At 40.1% G+C, this 8,523-nt stretch overlaps 1 pseudogene; it reads left to right on the top strand.

Moving 5' to 3' along the window:
• Positions 1-495: 495 nt before the first annotated feature.
• Positions 496-2,155, top strand: LOC137139218 (piggyBac transposable element-derived protein 3-like; annotated as a pseudogene).
• The last annotated feature ends 6,368 nt before the right edge of the window (positions 2,156-8,523 follow it).

Here is an 8,523-nt window from a genome sequence, read left to right as displayed (position 1 = left end):
TTTTGAGATATGCATAAAAGGGTTGTAATTTTGTTATGACATGCAAAATTGGCAAAAATAAGTAAAAGTGATGATAGAATATGCTGCTAAACATGGTGTACACATATGTGTACAGAGGGAGTCAGTATTGTTAAAATGTTAATATGTTAGCAAACTCTGCAGATGTAAATCAGTTCATAGCTAATTCTTGTGCGGTTTTAAAGCTGTAGATTGTGCCAGTGAAATAAATGAACATTTAAATATATACATATATGCATAAATAAATAATTTTATATATATTGTTTATATTTTTTTTCATGATTTTATTTTCATAGTGTTAACTGTGCCAAATCAACATGCGGACAATGATCCGCTATGGCGACCCTGAACTCACGGGATAAGCCGAAAGGACAAAAAATAAATAAATAATAAAAATAAAAAATTCTTTGCAAAAAGTACAGGAGTTTCTCAATCTAATTGATGGAGACAAGTCCGATTTGGAAGATTTGTCTGACAATGACGATGCCATCCTGGATGCAGATTATCAACCCCCACCACGAGAGCAAAGCAGCAGTGACAATGAGAGTAGTGGTGATGAGGACCCCATTCCACAGCCCAGTGAGCACAAACCCTGTTGGTGTAAAGAACTTTGTTTCTGTCACAGCAGATGGCATTGTGCTGGACTTTGATCTGTATCAAAATAGAGATGCACTGCTTGAGCAGGTCGAAGAAGCAGAGGGCCTGGGTTTGGGAAGCTTAGTCAAGGCTCGTCTGTGTCAAACTCTGCGTCCTGGCACAAAAGTGTATTGTGACCGGTTCTTCACAAGCATTCAAGGTGCAGAACAAATGATGAAGAAGGAGCTATACATGACTGGTACGGTAATGAAGAACCGAGTTGCTGCAGCAGTGCAGAAGTTACCCACTGACAAAGCCATGAAAAAAGCAGGAAGAGGTACCTTCAACTTCAACTTTTTATTTATATAGCGCCAATTCACAACAAAGTCATCTCAGGGCACTTTACAGAATAAAGTCAAGATTATAAGATATATAAAGAGAACCCAATAATTTCCCCTTGAACAAGCCATAGGCAACAGTGGAGAGGAAAAACTCCCTTTAACGGAAGAAACCTCCAGCAGAACCAGGCTCAGGGTGGACGGCCATCTGCCTCGACCGGGTGGGGTGAGTGGAAAGGGGAGAGAGAAAAGAACAGAGCAACAAAAAGCAACAACAAAACATCGGGCAGATTGGTAGGATCAGTAGCTTCACGCTGGACGACACACAGCTTCAAAGCCGGGGGACACCTGCAGAAAGGGACAGAGAGAAGGGGACAGAGGAGGACAAAGACAACTACGGGAGAGAACACACAGAGTTAATGACATACAGTGGTGACAATTGCGGGATGAGAGGAGAGGAGAGATGGTCAAGAGGAGGAAAGAAGCTCAGTGCATTGGGGGGTGGGTCCCCCAGCAGTCTAAGCCTATGGCAGCATAACTATAACTACCTCAAGAGAGGTTTCCACTGAAGATGGAAAATTGTGCGTTGTGGTACAACAAACCTGTACTAATGATGTCTGTTGTTCATGGTACACAGCCTAAGGACACCGGCCAGCGCTGGGACAAGAAATTGAATCAATATGTGGCTGTCTCATGACCAAGCATAGTCCGTGAGTAAAACCTCTAGATGGGTGGAGTTGACTTGGCTGATAGAATGATTAATTACTATCGCATGAGCACCCGTACTAAGAAATGGACAATGCGCATGCTGATGCACTTCACTGATCTGGCTTTAGCCAACAGCTGGCTACTCTACTGCAAAGACCTTTCAATATGTGGTACACCAAAGAACAGCATCGTGCAGTTCCTTGAGTTCCTTATGGAAGTGGCTAGGACCCTCTTGGCTCAGCATCACAGTCAAGAAGACGATGCAGACCTTTCAGAGCTGTCAGAGGAAGAAGAAAAATTCAAAACAAGTGAAAAACCGTCCAGTGGCGGCAGTGCCCCATGTCTCAGTCCACAGAAGAGCAAATGGACATCTCCCAGAGATGATCAGCCTGAAGTACGCAGCACGCTGCAGAGCACCAGGCTGCAGTGGGAGAAGCCGAATGCGTTGTGTGACCTGCAAGGTGTTCTTGTGCTTACAAGCTGATCGCAACTGTTACATAGCCTTTCACAAATAATGAATATTTTGTTGGCATATGTTTGGAAATAAAGAATTTTGCACTTAATTACACAAAGGTGACTCTTTTTTTTTTTTAATTCAGATCGAGTGTCCACATATGTGGACATAATTTTCCTCCAAAACTACATCATTTCAAAAGGTGATGCTTAGTATTTATACTTATGAAGTTCGAATAAGCCCAAATAACAAAGAGAAATAAAAAATGCACATCAAATTAGAGCTTGGGTCTTAACATGCTTCTTAAACAACTTAGTATTGAGGGTCCGTGGTAATCTTAAATTTTTATGAGCAGGCATCAATACTCATTAGGGGCAACTGTGGCATAGGAGATAGAGCAGTTGTCCACCAATTTCACAGTTGTTGGTTTGATCCCAGGCACCTCTGTCGAAGTATCCTTGAGCAAGACACTGAACCCCAACTTAGTTGCTCCCGATGAGCATTGGCAGGCGGTAATGGCAGCTCCCCCATTGGTGTGTGAGTTTGTGTGACTGTGAGTGCAAATGAATGAATGAAAAGAATTGTTAAGTGCTTTCAGTGCCAATAGGTAGAAAAACAATATATAATTGCATACTATTTACTATCTCCTTAATGTCATTCATTTCGTCGGCAACAGAGAGAATTAAGGGAGATCAGTAAATCACAAAACAAGGCGACAGGCAGATTCAGGTCATAAGCTTAGTGTTTTCAGACCTGTAGATGGATAAACTTGATAAACCCTGTAGAGTCGTGGTGAGAATACAGACAATCTGGCAAATTGGTAAGGGAACTGAGGAGGTAGGTAAACAAGAGAGTAAGAGCAGGTGAAGCAATGTAGCTTCCAAACAGAAGTTGCCTGCAAAATAAGTCTATATAAGTCTATAATAAGACTATATAGACTTATTTTATATAAGTCTTAAGGGGAAGTGAGGTTAGCGAACAGGCTACTTTCACGCTAGTATCACAGCAAGAAAAAGTCTGTCTCCAGGTTTAGTATTTACTGACCTGTAAAACAAACAAACAAACAAAAAAAAAACACCTCACTTTATCTTTTGGCAAGTGGATAAAAAAGTTTCCCAAATGTATGTGACATTTACTGATGCGAAAGGGAACCTGCGGCCTCAATACCAGACCCAGTTGTTTCCACAATCATCGACATGAACAGGTACCTAAGTGTCAGCAGGTAAGGCAGAAGGACTATACATAGTGGAGCCTTTGGATGAGAATGAGAATGGGCTGGAAAAAACAGGTAGAATTACAAGACAAATTACAAAAAAGCAAAATGCTACAAACTGACAACTGTACACATGTACTTCCTCCTGTTTCTTTTTGCCTGTGCCTAATCAGCCTCACTCAGCGCATCTGTGGGCTTCTCTATTTATGGCCCATTCACCTGCTCCTCTCTGGCAGATTGTATTTCGCTCAAGCAACAAGTTGCTATGTTGACCTAAGTACTCTGATTATCTCAAGTTATTTGCTCTGGCTGTGTTTTCTGGTTTTTGTGTGTTTGCCTTCCAAGCTTTTGTGTTATCTTGTTGATTACTGTGTTTTTGCAATTTCACCCAGTGACTGTTTCCTGAGGACGCCTGTTTTTTCTCCTGGCAGTATGTGACTTTTTGTACCTTTCTATATGAACTGAAAATGCTAAGGATTGTTATTTTTGAAGAGAATTTTACGCAAGATAGAGTTTCTGTATTTTTGCCCCGGACCATTTTAGTTCATACTTTCTGTTTGTTATTTTAACATATTTCAGTTGATACTTTGTTTTTGGCTACTCTTGTGATTTCTTCCGGTTTTTTCCCAGCCATGTTTAGTTGTATGTCCTATTGGGTTCCTGCTGGCATTACTCCACTCACTCTGGTTATGCTACAGCACAATTACAACTCCCATTCACTAGTAAGCAATCTTTTGTCCTTACTATTACTTTCCTAACTATTCAGTGCCTTTACTGCAACTTACCCTGTCTGGTGTCCTTCTCCAGATCACCCTACCGTTCCCTAGTCAACTCCACCACACACCGCTACTCTGAACCACCATCCCTGTTTCTCCCATCTGTTCCATACCCTCAAATAAACTATTATTGCCTTCCTACTCATTTGCTGTTCTGCTCCTTTCTGGGTCCTACAAATCCCTTCCTGATAGCCACGCTGTGTTATGATCATCATTAAAGCGCCTAACATCTTGCAACAGTCAAACCCTGATGTCCTGTGTCTTGTTGTGCCATGTACTGCCCTGTCCATCTCCCTATGAAACTTTAATACATGTATTGTCATTGCTTTAGGTGTCAGATTGAAGCATTGGAGTTTCCATTGTATTACACTGATTGCTGATGCAAAGGGTTATTCTAAGCATAACCATGTAACGCAGAAGAGACTGGAGAAAGTGATGCTTTCTGATGACTCAGTAATGAGAACAGTATGAAATCCTGTCACTGTTAATAAGGAAAATGCATAAAATTTAAGTGTTAAATGGTTTTCCATATGTCCTCAGATTGGGGTGTCATTTAATTATCATTAACTTCGCCTACCCAAAAAAAAAAAAAAAAAAAAAATCAACAAATGTATTATTACTATGCTCTTTATAGTCTAGTATTTACCTGAAAGGGCTTATGATCAAACCTACCAGGTAAGTCTGTTCAAATCCAGCATGATTGGGAAAACTCTTTGAACTGAGTAGCATTCTTTAACAGTCTGTTCATGCTGAAAGGTAATAGAGCAGACAGTTGTTCACTAGAGAACCAGTACAGAGTGTACATCAAAACACTTAGAAGTCTGTTATCTGCAGGTTATGACGCCTTCTCTCCCTCTGGTCTCATTTTACACCTTCCTTTCATCTTGCTCTTTTTTGTTCATCCCAATTATAACCAAATTACACAAGCAGCAAAATAACAATAACTCATTCAACCACAACCTTAATGGTTGACATGTTTTACAAGAAATAGTGCATTGCAGCTATGGGCAACAGACCAGTCAAAATGACCATGGTGACCCCGTGCAGGAAAATCAGTGTATATAGAGTTTTTCAACATCCACCCACAGCCTTGAGTTCTGTTTTACTGTGCCATATTTCAACAATCATAATCATATATATTTTTTTAAACAAACATCATTTTCTAAAAACAGAAAGTAATGACCTGGTAGATGTAGTTCTATTTTTCTGTTCTTCTGCCTTTATGTATTTGTATAGCACAGTGGAAATGTCTTAAAGCCCCATTTCACACAATGGTGCATTTTACTTGTACCTGCAGTAATGAGCAAGAGATGTGATAAAAGCAAAATGACCCTAAAACCAATCCTATAAACATCATCCAGGTTTTTGACTCAAGGAGTATTTAACCCTTTGTTAGTAAAGTCTTAGGCCAATCTGTATCATGGTTGTGTTACGGGAAAGTCAGACCTCGACCCAAAAGCGGAATCAGCGCACACACACACACAAACACACACACACACACACACACACACACACACAAGGTAAGAGGTGAGGAAGAAAATTAAGTTTAATAAGATGACCAGGGGGCAGGTGAGTAAAAAAAACAAAAACAAAGGCTGGCTGGTCAAACTAAAAGTGCCTCACAGAGAAGGATACTAATTCAAAATAAGTAAACTACAAAAGGAGCCTCAGAGTGCAAGGGGTAAAGCTAATGAACACAGTAAGCTAAACAGACTGCGAAAACAAGGCCAGCCAAGCCAGAGTGTGCAGTGAAAAGGGAGTAAAAACAGACAGGGAGAATGGTTGGGACCCGGACAGGAAACAGAACTGATGACCCCAACTCAGGAGCAGGCAAAGTAATTCCTAAGATGTAGGGGTGACTGTGGTGCAGGAGGTAGAGCAGTCCCACAGTTGTTGCCTCTATCCCTGGCTCCTCCGGTCACATGACACATGTCTTCAAGTGTCCTTGAGCAAGAAACTGAACCCTAATTTAGTTGCCCCCACAGTGTAGGCCAGCCGCTGAGCACACGCTTAGGCAGGGTTAAAAAGGTCCACAGTAATCAGCCTCACGTGCAGGCAGCTGTGCATCCCTCCACAGCACCAGTCTGGTGTGCGGCAACAGCAGAGAGAGAGTGGCCACCCTGAACAAAGGGAGACAGAGTAAGAGGAACAATAAGGTTGATCCAGGAATCACATGATACACTAATCTGCTTTAATGTGTACATGTGTATTGTAAGTATTTTATGTTATGTCCGGATTCAGAAAATGCATTGAATTAATTATATTAATTTGATTTGATTGATTTGTGGAGCATTTCATGAGGTTCCAGGGTTTATTTGGCACAGGTTTTTATACCGGATTGCCCTAAAACAGTAGCAGAGTGGGTTTAAGCTACAATCAGCAGCTTTTTTCAATCTAGTAGGTAACTCCATGGTATCTCATAGGTGTATCTATGTCTTGTCCTATTAGTAATATTATTCTTATCAGGCCTTAACACTGCGACAGCACAGTGGTGCGACAGTGCAGTCATACTGGTGTGCATTTATAAAATAGGTGGTTCTAAAGCTTTAAATATTGTGGCCATATTTAAAATGAATGAGGGGGCCAAAACTTTAGAACCACCTCTGCACTCCAGCATGACTCCACTACCCACTTTGACCTCAATAATAAACAGAGGGTAGAATTATCACCATTCTGATAGTTTCAATCTACATACTGAGAAATGATAACCTTGTGAAAGTAGAATTCATGGCAGAGCTGCTGTATAGGATTGCATCAGTGTACACTATAATGTTGCAAATAACTAACTTCACTTGACAGTGGATTTTGGACACCTTTAAATGCCCAATGACTAAATGTACAGTATTGTTCAAAATAATAGCAGTACAATGTGACTAACCAGAATAATCCAGGTTTTTAGTATATTTTTTATTGCTACATGGCAAACAAGTTACCAGTAGGTGCAGTAGATTCTCAGAAAACAAACAAGACCCAGCATTCATCATATGTACGCTCTTAAGGCTGTGCAATTGCAGCAATGTAACTCTAACTAAATTAGTACCCTACACACGGGGATTTTCCGCCTAATTAAATGGAATCATGGACATGATGATGAACAATTAAAACATTTTTATTGCTGGAAAACATCAAACTATATTATTATAGTAGTTATAGTAGTTACAATATTATTTATAGTAGTGAATAGCAGATCTTGCTTTCTGATAGATGATTCTTTTATTAGTCATACAGATGAGTAATGCAAACCCACATATTTAAGCCAGATGGTGGATCTGAAAACAAATAAAAAATAATTTTATTACAGTAATTTCGTTAAAATTGTACTGGTACTGTGATGCAGTTTTAGATCAATCCCATTAGCAAATGGTAAATGTTCTGCAATTATATAGCGCTTTTCTACCTATTGGCACTCAAAGCACTTTACACTGCTTCTTATATTCCCCCATTCACACTCAAAATCCCACACACACCGATGGGGAAGCTGCTATGCAGCTGGCCACTCACTGGGAGCAACTACGTTGGGGTTCATGGTCTTGCTCAAGGACACTTCGACGTGTGACTGGGTGCAAGAACGTTAATGTAAATAGTTTATTGACCATACTTAGCATACACAGAAACAATAAAAGCATTTCCACCCTCAGCACAGCTATTAACATATTGGCAGTCCAAGCTCAAGCTAAAGCTTTTAATTAAAAATGGTTACATCAGCTGCCTTATACAGGGAATATATAAATTCACAGTACAACATGACAGACCAAATTTTGGATTTTTGAAGAATCATGGGGTCTTCCGAAGAAACATTTAAAAACCAATTTTTTTCTGTGTGATGTAGGCAGATTGTAATGTGATGCAAGTTATTTTATGATTTTGTTAATTTTTATGTTTATGGGTTTGTCTTTGTTTAGCTCATGCTATACTCAACAAGTGGTAGGTTCCTGATGTTTGTGGTAAGGCTGCAGTGTTTATTGCTGCTTATTTTGATCTTTGCTACTTCAGTCTATGGTTCTGATTGATCTTCCTGGGTTTTCTTCTTACTGACTGTCACTAAACCCCTATAAAGGATGTATATACTGTACAATCAATGAAAGTATCATGAATAGAAAGGATCCAGTCTGTGGAGCAAACTCACTCTTGTAAACAGTGTGTTTTTTACCCAATGTGGGCCATACATTGAATTTACCACGCCAGCAGTCTGAATTTGCCCAGTTTCTACTCAGGCACCTCAAAAGCCAATTTATTAACACACACTTCATGACCAGACTGCACTGAAGTGCCCAGAGTGCCAATTTACAAACACACTACAAGCGATCACCAACTGAGAAAGAGGAGAGTGGAGCAGCAGATAAAAGGGAGAGTAAGTTGAAAGTTGGAGCATGACTAAGATGCATTCAACACTAATGACGTTTGTAGGAATTCACAGAAAGAGAAAACACAAAGTGAAAT

Source organism: Channa argus, chromosome 13, assembly GCF_033026475.1.
Source record: "Channa argus isolate prfri chromosome 13, Channa argus male v1.0, whole genome shotgun sequence".
NCBI lineage: Eukaryota > Metazoa > Chordata > Actinopteri > Anabantiformes > Channidae > Channa > Channa argus.
Note: the sequence above shows the minus strand (reverse complement) of the source record. Positions and strands in the feature narration are given on the sequence as shown.